Here is a 22,434-nt window from a genome sequence, read left to right as displayed (position 1 = left end):
AATTTGTTATGATTAATGACAATAATAAAAATAATCCAGGCAAAATAAAAAGGGAGTGGCTCCAAAATTGATGAGGAGTTCTAGAGATTCCAGGGCAGTCTGGGACCCTACCCATTTTATGGGAAAATTTTGGCTGGAGGCCATTACATGAGGGCCTTCATGTATAGCCTCTAGGAACAAAGAAATGTCACCACATTCTGGTACCATGAATAGTTAACTGGGCCAGCAGTCAAGCAATAAGAACATCTTGCCCCTACCTCCCTGGTTTCAGGAAAATTGCACACCTGAGCAGCCTTGGTCAAGGCAGAACCTTGGGTAAAGCAGAACATCTTATTGCACTCTGAGTAAATGACTCAGTCATACTTGTAACCATTCTTGTAACCCTTATTGTTCATGTTCAATTAAGTTCAAATTCACATATGTATTGTTCCTCCACAGCTATGAAGAATGACATCTTCTTGATGAACTACTCTATATGACAAAATGATGGCTGAGAGAAATAGGATAGCTACATGGATTGAAGGCCTCATCTATCACACAAACACCTGCCTTAAAATTTAAGGTTGAGAATTTCTTCTGCACGAGATCCCCACCAGTAGGGGTGTTTTAGTTTGTTTTGTTTTGGGGTTTTTTTTGGTTTGTTTTTGTTTTTGGTATTGCATGTCATTTGCCTAGGGAACACTGGAAATCAGGACCATTTTTTTTAAACTGGCACTGGCCAGTTGGCTCAGTGGTAGAGCATCAACCCAGCATGTGGATGTCTCAGGTTTGATTCCCATTCAGGGCACACAGGAGAAGTGACAGAGGTGGATTAAGGTTGTTTGAGGCTCCTGGCACAGAAGAAAATATTGGGCCCTTTAAAAAGAGAGAGAGAGAGACAGGAAAAATAAAAATACATGTTAACAATATTTTTAAATAAATAAAAAGTATTATGTACTATTAATATTAAAATTGCACATATGAAACCAAACTTGCTGTCATTAGAAAAAAGTGTAAAATTTGGGTTTTGCAGGGCCCTTCAGAAGTCAGAGCCCAGGGCATGTGCCCAGTGCGCCCACCCTTTCCCTTCTCTCTCTCTCTCTCTTCCCCTCCTGGAGCCATGGCTTGATTGGAGCAAGTTGGCCCTGGTTGCTGAGGATGGCTACACTGCCCCACCTCAGGAACTAAAATAACTTTGTTGTGGAGTAATGGAGCAATGACCCCAGATAGGCGGAGCATTGCCCTCTAGTGGGCTTGCCAGGTGGATCCTGGTTGGGGCGCATGCAGGAGTCTGTCCCTCTGCCTCCTCACTTCTCACTTAAGAAAAAAGAAAAAGAAAAGAAAAAACAGTATTTTGCCCAAAGAGATTTGTAACTGGTTACTAAGTATTCTTCACCCAACATATCCAGTGGCTTATAGGTTAGAACAGTGGTTCTCAAACTTTTTGGAGTTGAGGTGCATTTAAAATCCCACAAATAATTATAGGTGCACTATATACAAAATTCTGAGAAATGTGTTATAATAATTAAGACAAATATTAAAGATAAAAATATAAAGTCAAGCATGCTTTTATGGTAATTAAATGAAATAAATGCGACAAAGTTAAATTTATTCTGACATTAAAAAACATTTTTATGTTACATTTTTTGAGTTATGCTTTTTAGAATTCATAAAAAAGAGGGGTTAAAAAATTAAAAAACGACAAAAAGTTATCTTTTTATATATATAGATACATTCTTAGTAAAATTTAGTAAATTCGACAGGTCCTGGCATGAATGTGTTAAGTTTTTTCATTCTTGTGTTTATGAGAAACATGAGCCTGATGTGTTCTAGTGATTTCTTCAATGTTTGGACATGTATTTGAAAGGCAAACCTCGAGATGACATCAGAGTAATGGCGGGGTAGGAAGAGATACCGATAAATCTCCCCCAAAACTCAACAAGATCTTCAACCAGAAACAGAAAAACCTATCCTTGGAGCCTCCAGATGTTTCGCAATACACCCAAAGGTATGGTCGAGTGAAAAATTGGCTAAACATATAACCAAACCCCGAAGGAAATAGAAAGTAAGAAATGCTCCGCCTTCCTCACTAACCTAAACAGGGAGGCTTTCACTGGGAACTGTGAATATAGAAACTGAGGCGGGCAAAGGGAGTGAATAGATCCAGGCCATGGCACAAACGACCAAACCAGGCTGTGGCACGGAGATCCAAGCAGAGGAAAAATTGTTCCTGTGGCAATCCAGGCAATACAAGCTAATACTCGCGCCAAACCCAGACAAAGAAAGACAAGCAGGGCAGCCATTTTCCCCGATCCCCTGGTCGGCGCGCGCAGACAGTGGGTGAGAGATTCCTTCCAAAGCCCCGGGAGTGCGCACCCATGTTGTCCCACAGAGAGGCAGAGTCAGAGGCCTTTGTGTGGGCTGAAAGTGGAATCTCCAGGCAGCCCCAGCGCCCTGGGAAAGCCGTGCACGGGAGGGAGCGAGAACTAATTCCAACAGTGGAACTTTTCCGTGCTGGTGGGGGTTTCACTCAGAGGGAAACGAGGCTGGCCTGATATCCTGGTCTGCGCGCGCAAATAGTGAGCGAGAGATTCCTCCGAGTGCCTCGGCAGAGAGCGCCCGTGTTATTGCACAGAGGGGCAGAGTCAGGGGCCTTTGTGTGGGTCAAAAAGCGGAATCTTGGGCCACCCCCGCGCCTTGCAAAAACCGCACATGAGGCGGGGCGAGAGCCAATTCTAACGCTGGAACTTTTCCATGCGGTTGGGGGTTTCACTCAGAGTGTGAGACTTCCGGCCTGATATCCTGGTCTGCGCGCGCAGATAGTGAGTGAGAGTTTCCTCTAAGCGCCCCGAAAGTGGGCGCCCGCCTGTGTTACCGGACAGAGTGGCAGAGCCAGAGGTCTTTGAGTGGGCGGAAACCCCACCTGATTATGCTAGCAGCTCTGACTGACTGAGCCTTACCCAGAGCCCTGTGCTAAGTGGAAATAGAGTGGGGAGTTGCCAGCTCTTTGAGCCTCTTACTATCCAGGCAGAGGCAGCAGCAACCCCATAGCTGGATTATCAGGCTACTAATTGAGGAAGGAAAGACTAGGAGAAAGGCTCCAGGAACACGGACTCTCTCACTGTCGGAGCCTATAATGCTAATGAGCCTCGACTGCCAACGAGCCTAAAGCACAATACATGACATCACCATAGAGACTTATGAACTGCAAACCTCTACTTGAACGTGCCAAAGAGGCAGAACCTGGGGTACAGAGTCACCGACCAGGAAGAGGGAGAGAAAAGAAAAAGCAAGAAGACAACCTCTCAAAATCAAGAATAATCCACAGACTTTATAACCTATCCCATTTTATTATATTTGTTCGTTTGTTTCTCTTATCTTCATTCTTGATATATTTTTTTCCTCTTCCAATTTGGCCGATTAACTCTCTGCCGGTCTTACTCTCTCCTCTCCTTGAACTACACTACCCATAAGTGTTACATCTCCCATTATCTTTTCTTTCCTCTTCCTTTCTCTCTATGAGGGTTGCAATCCAAAACCCTTAACTCTCTCTCTCCTCTTTTTTCTTTTTTCTTCTTTTAGTGATTCCCTCTTTTTTTCTCTCTCTTTCTTTTCTCCCTCTATATTAGTTTCTTCTTTTCTCCTTTACGTCTCCTCTCATTCAAACCTCAATAACAAACAAATTATCTTATCTGGGACTCAAACTTATGTTTGTGGCATTTTGGGGGGTTTTTATTTCACCTTTTTAACTCACGACCAGTGCTCCAATCCCTGGCTCTCCATTTTATCTAGTTCTTGTTCCACTAAATTCAATAGTAATTTCTTAATTTGTCCCCCCATTATTCGGTTTCCCCCTTATTCCTCTCATCATAACTCTTAGTCAACCAACACCTAAAAGCAAATCATTTTATTCTTGACCCAAATTTTTTTCTTATTTGCTTTTTGTGGGTCCATACCCACTTCTTTTTTCTATCTTTTTTTTGTTTTTGCCCCTTTATTACTTTTCCCCAATTCAGGCCCTCCATTACAGGCATTGTTTGTTATAATTCACAGTTCACCACAAGATTTTTCTCAAGAAAGAGGGGAGAGGAGAGGAGAGGAAAGAAGGAGGGGGGGAATAATTTCCTTTTTAAAAAAATTTTTATTTTATTTTATTTTTCTTTATTTCATTATTAATTTTTTTAAAAAACCAACTCTTTTTGATTTTTTATTTTTTAAACTTTTTATTCTTTATTAAATCTCATTAATACTATCAACAAAACCACCCTCAGATGCCATTAAGGAAGAGGAAATCGAATATCATGGATACAAAAGAAAGAGAGGTAACACAGCTAGATGAGGAAAAATCTATGGAGAAAAAATTTAATATATTGGAAACCTTGGAGCTAAATGACAGAGAATTCAAGATAGAAATCCTAAAAATCCTCCGAGGTATACAAGAAAAACCAGAAAGGCAATTTAGGGAGCTCAGAAAACAACTCAATGAACACAAAGAATATATTTCCAAGGAAATTGAAACTATAAAAACAAATCAAACAGAGATGAAAAACTCAATTCATGAGCTGAAAAACGAAGTAACAAGCTTAGCTAATAGAACAGGTCAGCTAGAAGAGAGGATTAGTGAAATAGAAGACAAGCAACTTGAGGCACAACAGAGAGAAGAAGAAAGAGACTCAAAAATTAAAAAAAAATGAGATAGCCCTACAAGAATTATCTGACTCCATCAAAAAGAATAACATAAGAATAATAGATATATCAGAGGGAGGAGAGAGAGAAAATGGAATGGAGAACATACTCAAACAAATAATAGATGAGAACTTCCCAAGCCTGTGGAAAGAACTAAAGCCTCAAATTCAAGAAGCAAACAGAACTCCGAGTTTTCTTAACCTCAACAAACCTACTCCAAGACATATCATAATAAAATTGGCACATACCAACGGCAAAGAAAAAATTCTCAAGGCAGCCAGGGAAAAAAAGAATACATCATATAAAGGAAGGTCCATTAGATTATCATCAGATTTCTCAGCAGAAACTCTACAAGCTAGAAGAGAGTGGACCCCAATATTTAAAGTCCTGAAAGAGAGGAACTTTCAGCCATGAATACTATACCCATCAAAGATATCCTTCAAATATGAAGGAGAAATAAAAATATTCACAGATACAGAAAAGATGAGGGAATTTATCATCAGAAAAACCCCACTACAGAAATTACTAAAGGGGGTTCTCCAATCAGATACAAAGAAAAAAAAAACAAAGCCACAAGTAAAAGCTCCAAGAAGAACACAATAAAACCAAATTTAAACTGTGACAACAACAAAAAGAAAGGGGAGGAGAAGATGGAGATTAACAGTAGCAAAGGACGATGGAGTGCAAAAGTACTCACAAAATAGTTCACTACAATGAACAGGGTAGGAACCCTTTTCATTACTTAAAGGTAACCACCATTGAAAAAACCACCACAGAAGCACATGTGATAAAAAAGATAGCAACAGAGGAAAGATGTATGGAATACAACCAAATAAAAACAAAAGAGAAAAATGAAAGAGAAGGATCAAACAAGACACAAAACTAACAGAAAGCAATATACAAAATGGCAATAGGGAACACACAAGTGTCAATAATACACTAAATGTAAATGGATTAAACTCACCAATAAAAAGGCACAGAGTAGCAGAATGGATTAAAAAAGAAAATCCAACTGTATGCTGCCTACAGGAAACTCATCTAAGTAACAAGGATAAAAACAAATTCAAAGTGAAAGGCTGGAAAACAATACTCCAAGCAAATAACATCCAAAAAAAAGCAGGCGTAGAAATACTCATATCTGATAATGCTGACTACAAGACAGCAAAAGTACTCAGAGACAAAAATGGCCATTTCATAATGGCTAAGGGGACACTGAATCAAGAAGACATAACAATTTTTATTATATATGCACCAAACCAAGGAGCACCAAAATATATAAGACAGCTACTTATTGACCTTAAAACAAAAACTGACAAAAATACAATCATACTTGGAGACCTCAATACACCGCTGACGGCTCTAGATCGGTCATCCAAACAGAGAATCAACAAAGACATAGTGGCCTTAAACAAAACACTAGAGCACCTGGATATGATAGACATCTTCAGGACATTTCATCCCAAAGTGACTGAGTATACATTTTTCTCCAGTGTACATAGATCATTCTCAAGAATTGACCATATGTTGGGCCATAAAAACAACATCAGCAAATTCAGAAAAATCGAAGTTGTACCAAGCATATTTTCTGATCATAAAGCCTTGAAACTAGAATTCAACTGCAAAAAAAGAGGAAAAAAATCCCACAAAAATGTGGAAACTAAACAACATACTTTTTAAAAATGAATGGGTCAAAGAAGAAATAAGTGTAGAGATCAAAAGATATATACAGACTAATGAAAATGACAATATGACATATTAGAATCTATGGGATGCAGCAAAAGCAGTGATAAGAGGGAAGTTCATATCACTTCAGGCATATATGAACAAACAAGAGAGAGCCCAAGTGAACCACTTAACTTCACACCTTAAGTAACTAGAAAAAGAAAAACAAAAACAACCCAAAAGCAGCCAAAGAAAGGAGATAATAAAAATCAGAGCAGAAATAAATGAACTAGAGAACAGAAAAACTATAGGAAAAATTAATAGAACAAGGAGCTGGTTCTTTGAAAAGATCAACAAAATTGACAAACCCTTGGCAAGACTTACCAAGGAAAAAAGAGAAAGAACTCATATAAACGAAATCCAAAATGAAAGAGGAGAAATCACCACGGACACCATAAATATACAAACAATTATTGTAGAATACTATGAAAAACTTTATGCCACTAAATTAAACAACCTAGAAGAAATGGATAAATTCCTAGAACAGTACAACCTTCCTAGACTGAGTCAAGAAGAAGCAGAAAGCCTAAACAGACCTATTAGTAGAGAAGAAATAGAAAAAAACCATTAAAAACCTCCCCAAAAATAAAAGTCCAGGCCCTGACGGCTATACCAGTGAATTTTATGAAACATTCAAAGAAGACTTGGTTCCTATTCTACTCAAAGTCTTCCAAAAAATTGAAGAAGATGCAATACTTCCAAACACATTTTATGAGGCCAACATAACCCTCATACCAAAACCAGGCAAGGATGGCACAAAAAAGGAAAACTACAGACCAATATCTCTAATGAATACAGATGCTAAAATACTAAACAAAATACTAGCAAATTGAATACAACAACATATTAAAAAAATAATACATCGTGATCAAGTGGGATTCATCCCAGAATCTCAAGGACGGTTCAACATATGTAAAATGGTTAATGTTTACGTATCATATCAACAAAACAAAAAATAAAAACCACATGATCTTATCAATAGACGCAGAAAAGGCTTTTGATAAAATACAACACAATTTTATGTTTAAGACACTCAACAAAATGGGTATAGAAGGAAAATATCTCAACATGATAAAGGCCATACATGATAAACCATCAGCTAACATCATATTAAATGGCACTAAACTGAAGGCTTTCCCCCTTAAATCAGGAACAAGACAGGGTTGTTCACTCTCTCCACTCTTATTTAATGTGGTACTAGAGGTTCTAGCCAGAGCAATCAGACAAGACGAAGAAATAAAAGGCATCCATATCGGAAAAGAAGAAGTAAAGGTATCACTTTTTGCAAATGATATGATCCTATACATCGAAAACTCCAAAGAATCCACAAAAAGACTACTAGAAACAATAAGCCAATACAGTAAGGTCGCAGGATACAAAATTAACATACAGAAGTCAATAGCCTTTCTATATGCCAACAATGAAACAATTGAGAACGAACTCAAAAGAATAATCCCCTTCACGATTGCAACAAAAAAATAAAATACTTAGGAATAAACATAACAAAGAATGTAAAGGATTTATATAATGAAAACTATAAACCATTGTTAAGGGAAATCAAAAAAGATATAATGAGATGGAAGAATATACCTTGTTCTTGGTTAGGAAGAATAAATATAATCAAGATGGCCATATTACCCAAAGCAATATACAAATTTAATGCAATTCCCATCAAAATTCCTATGACATTTTTTAAAGAAATAGAGCAAAAAATCATCAGATTTATATGGAACTATAAAAAACCCCGAATAGCCAAAGCAATCCTAAAGAAAAAGAATGAAGCTGGGGGCATTACAATGCCTGACTTCAAACTATATTATAGGGCCACGACAATCAAAACAGCATGGTATTGGCAGAAAAATAGACACTCAGACCAATGGAACAGAATAGAAAGTCCAGAAATAAAACCACATATATAGAGTCAAATAATTTTTGATAAAGGGGCCAACAACACACAATGGAGAAAAGAAAGCCTCTTCAATAAATGGTGCTGGGAAAACTGGAAAGCCACATGCAAAAGAATGAAACTGGACTACAGTTTGTCCCCCTGTACTAAGATTAACTCAAAATGGATCAAAGATCTAAACATAAGACCTGAAACAATTAAGTACATAGAAGAAGACATGGGTTCTAAACTCATGGACCTGGGTTTTAAAGAGCATTTTATGAATTTGACTCCACAGGCAAGAGAAGTGAAGGCAAAAATTAATGAATGGGACTACATCAGACTAAGAAGTTTTTGCTCAGCAAGAGAAACTGATAACAAAATAAACAGAAAGTCCACTAAATGGGAAATGATATTTTCAAACAACTGCTCAGATAAGGGCCTAATATTCAAAATATACAAAGAACTCATAAAACTCAACAACAAACAAACAAACAATCCAATAAAAAAATGGGAAGAGGACATGAACAGACACTTCTCCCAGGAAGAAATACAAATGGCCAACAGATATATGAAAAGATGCTCATCTTCTTTAGCTATTAGAGAAATGCAAATCAAAACTGCAATGAGATACTACCTCACACCTGTTCGATTAGCTATTATTAACAAGACAGGTAATAGCAAATGTTGGAGAGGCTGTGGAGAAAAAGGAACCCTCATACACTGTTGGTGGGAATGTAAAGTAGTACAACCATTATGGAAGAAAGTATGGTGGTTCCTCAAAACACTGAAAATAGAACTACCTTATGACCCAGCAATCCCTCTACTGGGTATATACCCCCAAAACTCAGAAACATTGATACGTAAAGACACATGCAGCCCCATGTTCATTGCAGCATTGTTCACAGTGGCCAGGACATGGAAACAACCAAAAAGCCTGTCAATAGATGACTGGATAAAGAAGATGTGGCACATATACACTATGGAATACTACTCAGCCATAAGAAATGATGACATCGGATCATTTACAGCAAAATAGTGGGATCTTGATAACATGATACGAAGCGAAATAAGTAAATCAGAAAAAAACAGGAACTGTATTATTCCATACGTAGGTGGGACATAAAAGTGAAACTAAGAGACATTGATAAGAGTGTGGTGGTTATGGGGGTGAGGGGGGAAAGGGAGCGGGAAAGGGGGAGGGGCAGGGGCACAAAGAAAACTAGATAGAAGGTGACAGAGGACAATCTGACTTTGGGTGATGGGTATGCAACATAATTGAACAACAAGATAACCTGGACATGTTATCTTTGAATATATGTATCCTGATTTATTGATGTTGCCCCATTAAAAAAATAAAATTATTTATAAAAAAAAAAAAAAAGAAAGGCAAACCTCATTTCCTCATCAATACATTGAAGAATTCCTCTCTCTTTTTTTTTTTTTTTTTTGCATTTTTCTGAAGCTGGAAACAGGGAGAGACAGTCAGACAGACTCCCGCATGCGCCCGACCGGGATCCACCCGGCACGCCCACCATGGGGTGACGCTCTGCCCACCAGGGGGTGATGCTCTGCCCATCCTGGGCATCGCCATGTTGCGACCAGAGCCACTCTAGCGCCTGGGGCAGAGGCCACAGAGCCATCCCCTGCGCCCGGGCCATCTTTGCTCCAATGGAGCCTTGGCTGTGGGAGGGGAAGAGAGAGACAGAGAGGAAGGTGTGGTGGAGGGGTGGAGAAGCAAATGGGCGCTTCTCCTATGTGCTCTGGCCGGGAATCAAACCTGGGTCCTCCGCACGCTAGGCTGATGCTCTAAGGCTGAGCCAACCGGCCAGGGCAATTCCTCTTTTTACTCTTAATTGTGTTGAGGGTAGAAAAATTCTAATTCACATTTGAAAATTGTAGTAGAATGTTCAAAGCTTTTTTAGATATTGCCATATATTCTTCTTTTATAGAAATCCAAAAGGCTTCAAGAGAGAATTCCTTATGTTTAATCATCAATCCAAAAACCCCCATCATACATACCATCTTATCTTTACACCAAACAAAGGATAGAAGAAAATTGCCTCCAGTCTTTCTGGGGAATACAGGGGTGGTGGGGTGGAGAGGAGTAGTGTAAACAAGCCAGCATCACAGTTGAACAGCCTTTTGCAACCTAGTCAGGCAAGTGAGTTGGGGAGTTGGGCAGACTGTCAGCTTACAGCCAATTCCCCACACTCTGGTCCCCCAAAAATCTAAACTCCAAAAACCCTGTTGGTTTTTTGGTCCCCAACAGGCACATATATCTCTGGAATACCATAGGATGCACCTGGAAATCTTCTATGGCACACCAGTGCGCCCTGGCACACACTTTGAGAACCACTGGGTTAGAACCATTAATACTGAAACTCTACAGCAATATTTCATCTGTCCAGATCCACTGGTTCTCTATTTTATGAGCATATAAAGCTTTGTCCACCAAGCAAAAGGACCTATTTCACATGAAAAGAATGAAGGTATTTCAACAATACCAAGCCCTATGACCTCACCAGTCTTGTCCCACTGATGCTATGGAGAATGGAGAATCTATAACAACTGTAGGTAAAGCAAGCATATTAGGGGCTTCTAGCATTGGAAAGAGATTTGGAGGAAGGTTGTTCTCAAGATTAGAACATTCATCTACATCACAGCCATTTGAGACATCAAAAGACTCAGTAGGAGATGAGAAGAAGCCAGTTGCCTATTACTAATACTGTGGCAACAGAGATCCTTCCACGCAGCAGTTCTGGCTTTCTTGAGTCTGTATATTTAAGACTTCAGTTGTTATTTAATCTTCCACAACTTTTTCTGGAAAATGTAATGCAGAATAAAGATGATATTTTCTTAAGATTGTATCACAGAATTGATTTTGAACCCAGAGAAGGACTTGTGGAGAGCTGTTATTGGTCAGCTGTCATGTCACATACTACCTATTGGTCATGCCTAGATGTTGCCCCTTTTCTTTTAACCTTTATGTATAAACATGAGCTCGATAATAATGCAAAATCCAATTTAGATCTCATTTTAACCCTTAAAGGATATTAATAGCCCAATGCTGATGTTTTTAATTAAAATATGTGTGTCGAGATACAGATATTTCAGGTTTAGGTATGGCTCAGTTTTGTTTAAGCAAGAAATATTTGAATTTAAAAGCACATTATTTTAAAATAAAAATATTTTCTTCAGTTCAGTTTTTATGATTTTAATTCTGAGTTGACAGAACCCTCTGTAGAAAATTGAGCAAGATTTGACAGTAAGGAATGTTTGAATGCCCTGCAAGTTTATAAATCACAGTCTGACTGCTCCAATATAAAGGCATTATATTTTAAATAACAGATTTATTTTAAAGATTTTCTTTATTGATTTTACAGAGAGGAGAGATGTGGGGAAGAACAAGAAGTATCAGCTCATAGTTGCTTCACTTTAGTTGTTCATTGTCATATGTGCCTTGACTGGTCAAGTCCGGGGTTTTGAACCTGGGGTCTCAGAGTTCCAGGTCAACAATCTATCCACTGCACCACCACATGCCAGGCTATTAAGGCACTTTAATAGGTTGAATCTAATATATTAACCAAAATATGCTATAAATCTAAAATGATCAATGTTGGGCAAATGAGTTTGTAAAATTTGACTTTAAGTTTGCTCACTTTTATTGTTACAAAATGGCGCTGGGCAGCGCCAGGCAGGTATATGTCTGTGAAATTGCAAATTACCTTCCTGCTTGGGAAGGGCCATTGTCTTGCTAATGTTTGCTGTAGGAGAGGTTTTCACGCCAGAAAGTTTTAAAAAAGAGAGAGAAGAAAGTGAAAGAGCAAGGAGAGAAGCCATGCTTTGCACGGAGAATGAAGAATGAAGGTGTACAGATGGGGAACCAGAACTGAGGGGCTTTTGTGAGCTCCAATGAGACTGGTGGGGCCTTTGATTCTAGGAGAAACTGGAGAAGATTCTCGTGGTGTGGAACCGGAGAATGTGTCAGTGGCTTTGGGAGCCCCGTGTATTTGCTCATTGGCTGTTGTGAGACTTTAAAAAAGGAATGGCCCACCATTTTTTTGGCTCCACTATTTCTTTACTGTCTGCCCAAATCCAGTGAGAACCTGCATGTGAATGGCAGCGACAACAGTAACTGCGGGCCTTACACCTGGTGTTGTTTGCAGCAGGATTAGGATCAGATCAGTATGGAGCTGTCACCACCCTTGAGGGGTGGGGTAGAGGATTGGTTGTTATTATGGTTCCCATGGCTGTCCTTTTGGGGACCGTGGGCTGGCTGACTTTTGCAGCCCTGCAAGAGGAAACTGAGAGGGCTATGGAAGAGACTGCCTGAGGCCTGCAAACTGAGTAATGGAAGGAGTTGGAATGTCCTTGGGAGAAAGAGATGCAGATCCTGGAACTGGAGTGAGCACTGGAGAAGGAGGCCCATGGGTTCATGAGTTGCAGTTTTCCCTGGAAGTTGAACTTTGGAAGAAGCAGTTGTTGGAGGGACAACTGTGGGTTCAGCTTCATGGGAGCTGGTGGCTGCAGGAGCCTAAGATGGAGCCATGCCAGTGGAGTGGCTCTGAGTTGGCAGGAGCAGGCATTTCCAGCTCCTCTTCTAAGGATGAGGAGACTTGGGCTGAAACTGCTGTCCACAGACTCCAGAAGGTAAAAACTCAGCAGCAAAGAGTACCTACTAAGCCCCTGGTAGGTTTGCTGCAATTGTGGGACATCGGGGTGGATGGCAACATGCTCTCTGCAGCAAAGGTGGAGATGTTGGCCACCATTGTCACATGCTCCTCCTTGGGACATCTTAAGAGCTGCCAAGATGGCAGGGATGAGGGGGGAGGCCTGAGGCTCCATGTGTGTGGACTGATTATATTGGACTGCAACCAGAGAGGGCACCAGCTCCCTTGTTGGATGGACATGCAGCTTTTGGATATGAAAGACCCTGATGGGGGAGGAGGCTCTGGTGGAGGCCCTCCTGCACCGGGAAGCTTTTCATCCAGTTGGAGAGAAGCTCCAAGGACATTTTGCGCTTTGGGCAAAGTGCTCAGGAACACATTGTGAAGAGCTCCTTTGTAATTGTTAAAATTGTATGACTTGTACTATTGCTGTAATTTGTTTGTGTGATGTACCTCATGTCTTGCACAGGAATGCCTGTGGTGTGGATTGCAAAGTGAGTAAAAGGGGTGAAATGTTAGGCAAATGAGTTTGTAAAATATGGTTTTTGTTTGTTCACTTTTATTGTTACAAAATGGCGCTGGGCAACACCAGGCAGATATATGTCTGTGAAATTGCAAATTACCTTCCTGCTTGGGAAGGGCCATTGTCTGGCTAATGTTTGCTGGAGGAGAGGTTTTCACACCAGAAAGCTTTAAAAAAGAGAGAGAAGAAGGAGAAAGAGCAAGGAAAGAAGCCATGCTTTGCAGGGAGAACAGAGAATGAAGGTGTACAGATGGGGAACCAGAACTGAGGGGCTTTTGTGAGCTTCACTGAGACTGGTGGGGCCTTTGATTCTAGGAGAAACTGGAGAAGATTCTCATGGTTGTGGAACAGGAGAATGTGTCAGTGGCTTTGGGAGCCCACTGTGTTTGCTCATCAGCTGGCGTGAGACTTTTATAAAGAAGTAGCCCCCAGATGACATCAGAGTAATGGCGCTGTAGGGAGCGATACCGATAAATCTCCCCAAAAACTCAACAAGATCTTCAATCAGAAACAGAAAAATCTATCCTTGGAGCCTCCAGATGTTCCGCAATACACTCGAAGGTATGGTCGAGGGAAAAATTGGCTAAATATGTAATCAAACCCCAAAGGTAATAGGGAGTAAGAAACACTCTGCCTTCCTCACTAACCTAAATAGGGCTGCTTTCACTGGGAACTGAGAGTATAGGAACTAAGGCAGGCAAAGGGGGTGAATAGATCCAGGCCATGTCACAAGTGGCAGAACCAGGCTGTGGCACAGACATCCAAGCCGAGGAAAAACTGTGCTTGTGGCAACCCAGTCAACACAAGCTAACGCTCGTGCCAAACCCACACAAAGAAAGACAAGTGGGGCAGCCATTCACCCCGATCTTCTGGTTGGAGCACGCAGATAGTGGGTGAGAGATTCCTCCTAGAGCCCCAGAAGTGGGCGCCTGTGTTATCCCACAGAGAGGCAGAGTCAGGGGCATTTGTGTGGGTTGAAAGCAGAATCTCCGGGCCGCCCTAGTGCCCTGAAAAAGCCGTGCACGGGGAGGGAGCGAGAGCTAATTTCAACGCTGGAACTTCTCTGTGCGGGCGGGGGTCTCACTCAGAGTGAGAGGCAGCCAGCCTGATCTCCTGGTTGGTGCGCATGGAGAGTGGGCAAGAGACTCCTCCTAGAGCCCCAGGAGTGGGCACCTGTGTTACCCCACAGAGAGGCAGAGTCAGGGGCCTCTGTGTGGGCTGAAAGCAGAATCTCAGGACTGCCCCAGTGCCCTGAAAAAGCCATGCACAGGGAGGGAGCGAGAGCTAATTCCAATGCTGGAACTTCTCCATGTGGGCAGGGGTCTCACTCAGAGTGAGAGGCAGCTGGCCTGATCTCCTGGTTGGCACACATGGAGAGTGGGCAAGAGATTCCTCCTAGAGCCCCAGGAGTGGGGGCCCATGTTACCTGACAGAGGGGCAGAGTCAGGGGCCTTTGTGTGGGCTGAAAGCGGAATCTCGGGTCGCCCCGGCGCCCTGAAAAAGCCACGCATGGGGAGGGAGCGAGAGCTAATTCCAACGCGGGAACTTTTCCATGCGGGTGGGAGTCTTATTTGGAGTAAGAGATGGCCTGCTCCATATCCCAGTCTGTGCACGCAGATAGTGAGTGAGAGATTCCTCCAAGTGCCCTGGGAGTGGGCACCCACCCGCATTACCAGACAGAGGGGCAGAGTCAGAGGTCTTAGTGTGGGTGGAAACCCCGCCCGATTATGCTAGTGGCTCTGACTGATTGAGCCTCACCCAGTGCCCTGTGCTGAGTGAGAATAGAGTGGGGATTTGCCAGCTCTTTGAGCCTCTTACTATCCAGGCAGAGGCAGCAACAACCCCATAGCTGGATTATCCGGCTACTAATTGAGGAAGGAAAGACTAGGAGAAAGGCTCCAGGAACAAGGACTCTCTCACTGTTGGAGCCTATAAATGCTAATGAGCCTTGACTGCCAACGAGACTGAAGCCCAATATATGACATCGCCATAGAGACTTATGAACTGCAAACCTCTACCTGAGCATGCCAAAGGGGCAGAACCTGGGGTACAGAGTCACTGACCAGGAAGAGGGAGAGAAAAGAAAAAGCAAGAAGATAACCTCTCAAAATCAAGAATAATCCACAGGCTTTATAACCTATCCCATTTTATTATATTTATTCATTTGTTTCTCTTATCTTCATGTCTTGATTTTTTATTTCCTCTTCCAATTTGGTCATTTAATTCTCTGCCGGTCTTGCTCTCTCCTCTCCTTGAACTACACTACCCATAAGTGTTACATCTCCCATTATCTTTCCTTTCTTTTTCCTTTCTCTCTATGAGGGTTGCACTCCAAAACCCTTAACTCTCTCTCTTTCTCTCTCCTTTTTTTCCCTTCTTTTAGTGGTTCCCTCTTTTTTTTCTCTCTCTTTCTTTTCTCCCTCTATATTAGTTTCTTCCTTTCTCCTTTACGTCTCCTCTCATTCAATCCTCAATAATGAACAAATTATCTTATCTGGGACTCAAACTTATGTTTGTGGCATTTTGGGGTTTTTTTACTTTGCTTTTTTAACTCACTAGCAGTGCTCCCAACCCTGGCTCTCCATTTTATCTAGTTCTTGTTCCACTAAATACAATAGTAATTTCTTAATTTTTTCCCCTCATTTTCCTGTTTCCCTCTTATTCCTCTCATCATATCTCTTAGTAACCAACACCTAAAAGCAAATAATTTTATTCTTGACCCAAATTTTTTCCTTATTTGCTTTTTGTGGGTCCATACCCCCTTCTTTTGCACCTTTATTACTTCTCCCCAACTCAGGCCCTTAATTATAGGCATTGTTTGTTCTATTTAGCACAATATAATTCACAGTTAACCACAAGATTTTCTCAAGAAGGAGGGGAAGGAGAGGAGAGGAAAAAAAGAGGGGGGGATAATTTTCTTTTTAATTTTTAATTTTTAAAAAAAATTCTTTTCTATTTTTTATTTTTATTTTTTTAACTTTTTATTCTTTATTAAATCTCATTAATACTATCAACAAAACCACCCTCAGATGCCATTAAGGAAAAGAAAATGGAATATCATGGATACAAAAGAAAGAGAGGTAACACAGATAGATGAGGAAAAATCTATGGAGAAAAATTTAATATATTGGAAACCTTGGAGCTAAATGACAGAGAATTTAAAATAGAAATCCTAAAAATACTCAGTGATTTACAAGAAAACACAGAAAGGAAATTTAGGGAGCTCAGAAAACAACTCAATGAATACAAAGAATATATTATCAAGGAAATTGAAACTATAAAAACAAATCAAACAGAGATTAAAAACTCAATTCACGAGCTGAAAAATGGGGTAACAAGCTTAGCTAATAGAACAGGCCAGATAGAAGGTAGAATTAGTGAAATAGAAGACAAGCAACTTGAGGCACAACAGAGAGAAGAAAAAAGAGACTCAAAAATTAAAAAAAATGAGATAGCCCTACAGGAATTATCTGACTCCATCAAAAAAAATAACATAAGAATAATAGGTATATCAGAGGGAGAAGAGAGAGAAAATGGAATGGAGAACATATTCAAACAAATAATAGATGAGAACTTCCCAAGCCCGTGGAAAGAATTAAAGCCTCAAAATTAAGAAGCAAATAGAACTCCGAGTTTTCTTAACCCCAACAAACCTACTCCAAGGCACATCATAATGAAATTGGCACAAACCAACTACAAAGAAAAAATTCTCAAGGCAGCCAGGGAAAAGAAGAATACAACATACAAAGGAAGGCCCATTAGATTATCATTGGATTTCTCAACAAAAACTCTACAAGCTAGAAGAGAGTGGACCCCAATATTTAAAGTCCTGAAAGAGAGGAACTTTCAGCCACGAATACTATACCCATCAAAGCTATCCTTCAAATACGAAGGAGAAATAAAAACATTCACAAATACAGAAAAGATGAGGGAATTTATCATCAGAAAACCCCCACTCCAGGAATTACTAAAGGGGGTTCTCCAGTCAGATACAAAGAACAAAATAAAAACAAAACCACAAGTAAAAGCTCCAAGAAGAACACAATAAAACCATATTTAAACTGTGAAAATAACAAAAAAAAAGGGGGGGGGGGGAAAGGATGGAGATTAACAGTAGCAAAGGATGATGGAATGCAAAAGTACTCACAAGATAGTGCACTACAATGAACAGGGTAGTAACCCTTTTCATTACTTAAAGGTAACCACCATTGAAAAAACCACCACAGAAGCACATGAGATAAAAAAGATAGCAACAGAGGAAAGATGTATGGAATACAACCAAATAAAAACAAAAGATAGAAAAACGAAAGAGAAGGATCAAACAAGACACAAAACTAACAGAAAGAAATCTATAAAATGGCAATAGGGAACTCACAAGTGTCAATAATTACACTAAATGTAAACAGATTAAACTCACCAATAAAAAGGCACAGAGTAGCAGAATGGATTAAAAAAAAAATCCAACTGTATGCTGCCTACAAAAAACTCATCTAAGCAACAAGGATAAAAACAAATTCAAAGTGAAAGGCTGGAAAACAATACTCCAAGCAAATAACATCCAAATAAAAGCAAGCGTAGTAATACTCATATCTGATAATGCTGACTACAAGACAGCAAAAGTACTCAGAGACTAAAATGGCCATTTCATAATGGTTAAGGGGACATTGAGTGAAGAAGACAACAATTCTTAATATATATGCACCAAACCAAGGAGCACCAAAATATATAAGACAGCTACTTATTGACCTTAAAACAAAAACTGACAAAAATACAATCATACTTGGAGACCTCAATACACCGCTGACGGCTCTAGATCGGTCATCCAAACAGAGAATCAACAAAGATATAGTGGCCTTAAACAAAATGCTAGAGGACCTGGATATGATAGACATCTATAGGACATTTCATCCCAAAGTGACAGAGTATATATTTTTCTCCAGTGTACATGGATCATTCTCAAGAATTGACCATATGATGGGCCACAAAAATATAAGCAAATTCAGAAAAATCGAAGTTGTACCAAGCATATTTTCTGATCATAAAGCCTTGAAACTAGAATTCAACTGCAAAAAAGAGGAAAAAAATCTCATAAAAATGTGGAAACTAAATAACATACTTTTAAAACATGAATGGGTCAAAGAAGAAATAAGCACAGAGATCAAAAGATATATACAGACAAATGAAAATGACAATACGACATATCAGAATCAATGGGATTCAGCAAAAGCAGTGATAAGAGGGAAGTTCATATCACTTCAGCCCTATATGAACAAACAAGAGAGAGCCCAAGTGAACCACTTAACTTCACACCTTAAGGAACTGGAAAAAGAAAAACAAAGACAACCCAAAACCAGCCGAAGAAAGGAGATAATAAAAATCAGAGCAGAAATAAATGAAATAGAGAACAAAAAAACTATAGAAAAATTAATAGAACAAGGAGCTGGTTCTTTGAAAAGATCAACAAAATTGACAAACCCCTGGCTTACCAAGGAAAAAAGAGAAAGAACTCATATAAACAAAATACAAAATGAAAGAGGAGATATCACCATGGACACCGTAGATATACAAAGAATTATTGTAGAATACTATGAAAAACTTTATGCCACTAAATTCAACAACCTAGAAGAAATGGATAAATTCCTAGAACAATACAACCTTCCTGGACTGAGTCAAGAAGAAGCAGAAAGCCTAAACAGACCTATTAGTAAAGAAGAAATAGAAAAAAACATTGAAAACCTCCCAAAAATAAAAGTCCAGGTCCAGATGGCTATACTAGCGAATTCTATCAAACATTCAAAGAAGACTTGGTTCCTATTCTACTGAAAGTCTTCCAAAAAATTGAAGAAGAAGCAATACTTCCAAACACATTTTATGAGGCCAACATAACCCTCATACCAAAACCAGACAAGGATGGCACAGAAGAAGAAACTACAGACCAATATCTCTACTGAATACAGATGCTAAAATACTAAACAAAATACTAGCAAATCAAATACAACAACATATTAAAAAAATAATACATCATGATCAAGTGGGATTCATCCCAGAATCTCAAGGATGGTTCAACATACATAAAACAGTTAACGTAATACACCATATCAACAAAACAAAGAACAAAAACCACATGATCTTATCAATAGATGCAAAAAAGGCATTCAATAAAATACAACACAATTTTATGTTTAAGACACTCAACAAAATGGGCATAGAAGGAAAATATCTTAACATGATAAAGGCCATATATGATAAACCATCAGCTAACATCATATTAAATTGCACAAAACTGAAGGCTTTCCCCCTTAAATCAAGAACAAGACAGGGTTGTCCACTCTCTCCACTCTTATTTAACGTGGTACTAGAGGTTCTAGCCAGAGCAATCAGACAAGACGCAGAAATAAAAGGCATCCATATCAGAAAAGAAGAAGTAAAGCTATCACTTTTTGCAAATGATATGATCCTATACATCGAAAACCCCAAAGACTCCACAAAAAGACTACTAGAAACAATAAGCCAATACATTAAGGTCGCAGGATACAAAATTAACATACAGAAGTCAATAGCCTTTCTATATGCCAACAATGAAACATTTGAGAACGAACTCAAAAAAGTAATCCCCTTCACGATTGCAACAAAAAAAATAAAATACCTAGGAATAAACATAACAAAGAATGTAAAGGACCTATATAACTACAAAGCATTGTTAAGAGAAATAGAAAAAGACACAATGAGATGGAAAAATATTTCTTGTTCTTGGATAGGAAGAATAAATATAATTAAAATGGCCATATTACCCAAAGCAATTTATAAATTTAATGCAATTCCCATCAAAATTCCTATGACATTTTTTAAAGAAATGGAACAAAAAATCATCAGATTTATATGGAACTATAAAAAACCCCGAATAGTCAAAGCAATCCTAAGGAAAAAGAATGAAGCTGGGGGCATTACAATACCTGACTTCAAACTATATTATAGGGCCACGACAATCAAAACAGCATGGTACTGGCAGAAAAATAGACACTCAGACCAATGGAACAGAATAGAAAGCCCAGAAATAAAACCACATATATATGGTCAAATAATTTTTGATAAAGGGGCCAACAACACACAATGGAGAAGAGAAAGCCTCTTCAACAAATGGTGCTGGGAAAACTGGAAAGCCACATGCAAAAGAATGAAACTGGACTACAGTTTTTCCCCCTGTACTAAAATTAATTCAAAATGGATCAAAGATCTGAATATAAGACCTGAAACAATTAAGTACATAGAAGAAGACATGGGTTCTAAACTCATGGACCTGGGTTTTAAAGAGCATTTTATGAATTTTACTCCAATGGCAAGAGAAGTGAAGGCAAAATTTAATGAATGGGACTACATCAGACTAAGAAGTTTTGCCCAGCAAGAGAAACTGATAACAAAATAAACAGACAGCCAACTAAATGGGAAATGATATTTTCAAACAACTGCTCAGATAAGGGCCTAATATTCAAAATATACAAAGAACTCATAAAACTCAACAACAAACAAACAAACATTCCAATAAAAAAATGGGAAGAAGACATGAACAGACACTTCTCCCAGGAAGAAATACAAATGGCCAACAGATATATGAAAAGATGCTCATCTTCTTTAGCTATTAGAGAAATGCAAATCAAAACTTCAATGAGATACCACCTCACACCTGTTAGATTAGCTATTATTAACAAGACAGGTAACAGCAAATGTTGGAGAGGCTGTGGAGAAAAAGGAACCCTCATACACTGTTGGTGGGAATGTAAAGTAGTACAACCATTATGGAAGAAAGTATGGTGGTTCCTCAAAACACTGAAAATAGAACTACTTTATGACCCAGCAATCCCTCCACTGGGTATATACCCCCAAAACTCAGAAACATTGATACGTAAAGACACATGCAGCCTCATGTTCATTGCAGCATTGTTCACAGTGGCCAAGACATGGAAACAACCAAAAAGCCCTTCAATAGATGATTGGATAAAGAAGATGTGGCACATATACACTATGGAATACTACTCAGCCATAAGAAATGATGACATCGGATCATTTACAGCAAAATGATGGGATCTTGATAACATTATACGAAGTGAAATAAGTAAATCAGAAAAAAACAGGAACTGCATTATTCCATACGTAGGTGGGATATAAAAGCGAGACTAAGAGACATTGATAAGAGTGTGGTGGTTACGGGGGGTTGAGGGGAGAGGGAGAGGGACAGGGGGAGGAGGAGGGGCACAAAGAAAACTAGATAGAAGGTGACAGAGGACAATCTGACTTTGGGTGATGGGTAAGCAACATAATTGATTGACAAGATAACCTGGACATGTTTTCTTTGAACATATGTACCCTGATTTATTGATGTCACCCTAGTAAAATTAGTAAAAAAAAAAAAAAGAAAAGAAAAAGAAGTAGCCCACCATTTTTTTGGCTCCACTGTTTCTTTACCGTGTGCCCAAATTCAATGAGAACCTGCACCTGCCTGGCCATGGTGATAGCAGCGGCCCTCGTCCTTACAGCCCAGATCCAGTGCATTCCATGTAAAGGTCCCGACGTGGTATTATTGTTTTAGACTCCTATGAAAACTTCTATTTCCATAATTTGAGAGAAGATTATAATAGATTTAAGTGTTTCAAATTTAAAGTGTTCAGTAAAACTAATGCTACAAAAGAAACAGTATTTGAACTACTGTATTTTGAAATTTATCACCTTTGACTAAATTGCTTTATTTCAATGTATGAAACACTTTTATTTTATTTTATTTATTTTTTATTTTTTTGTATTTTCTGAAGTTGGAAATGGGGAGGCAGTCAGACAGACTCCTGCATGCACTCGATCGGGATCCACCCGGCATGCCCACCAGGGGGCGATGCTCTGCCTATCTGGGGCATTGCTCTGTTGCAACCAGAGCCATTCTAACGCCTAAGGCAGAGGCCATGGAGCCATCCTCAGTGCCC

At 39.4% G+C, this 22,434-nt stretch overlaps 1 pseudogene; it reads left to right on the top strand.

The window, feature by feature from the left end:
- The first annotated feature begins 147 nt into the window (after window positions 1–147).
- Window positions 148–11,332, top strand: LOC136310769 (phospholipase DDHD1-like; annotated as a pseudogene).
- The last annotated feature ends 11,102 nt before the right edge of the window (window positions 11,333–22,434 follow it).

This window comes from Saccopteryx bilineata, chromosome 7 (assembly GCF_036850765.1).
Source record: "Saccopteryx bilineata isolate mSacBil1 chromosome 7, mSacBil1_pri_phased_curated, whole genome shotgun sequence".
Taxonomy (NCBI): Eukaryota; Metazoa; Chordata; class Mammalia; order Chiroptera; family Emballonuridae; genus Saccopteryx; species Saccopteryx bilineata.
Note: the sequence above shows the minus strand (reverse complement) of the source record. Positions and strands in the feature narration are given on the sequence as shown.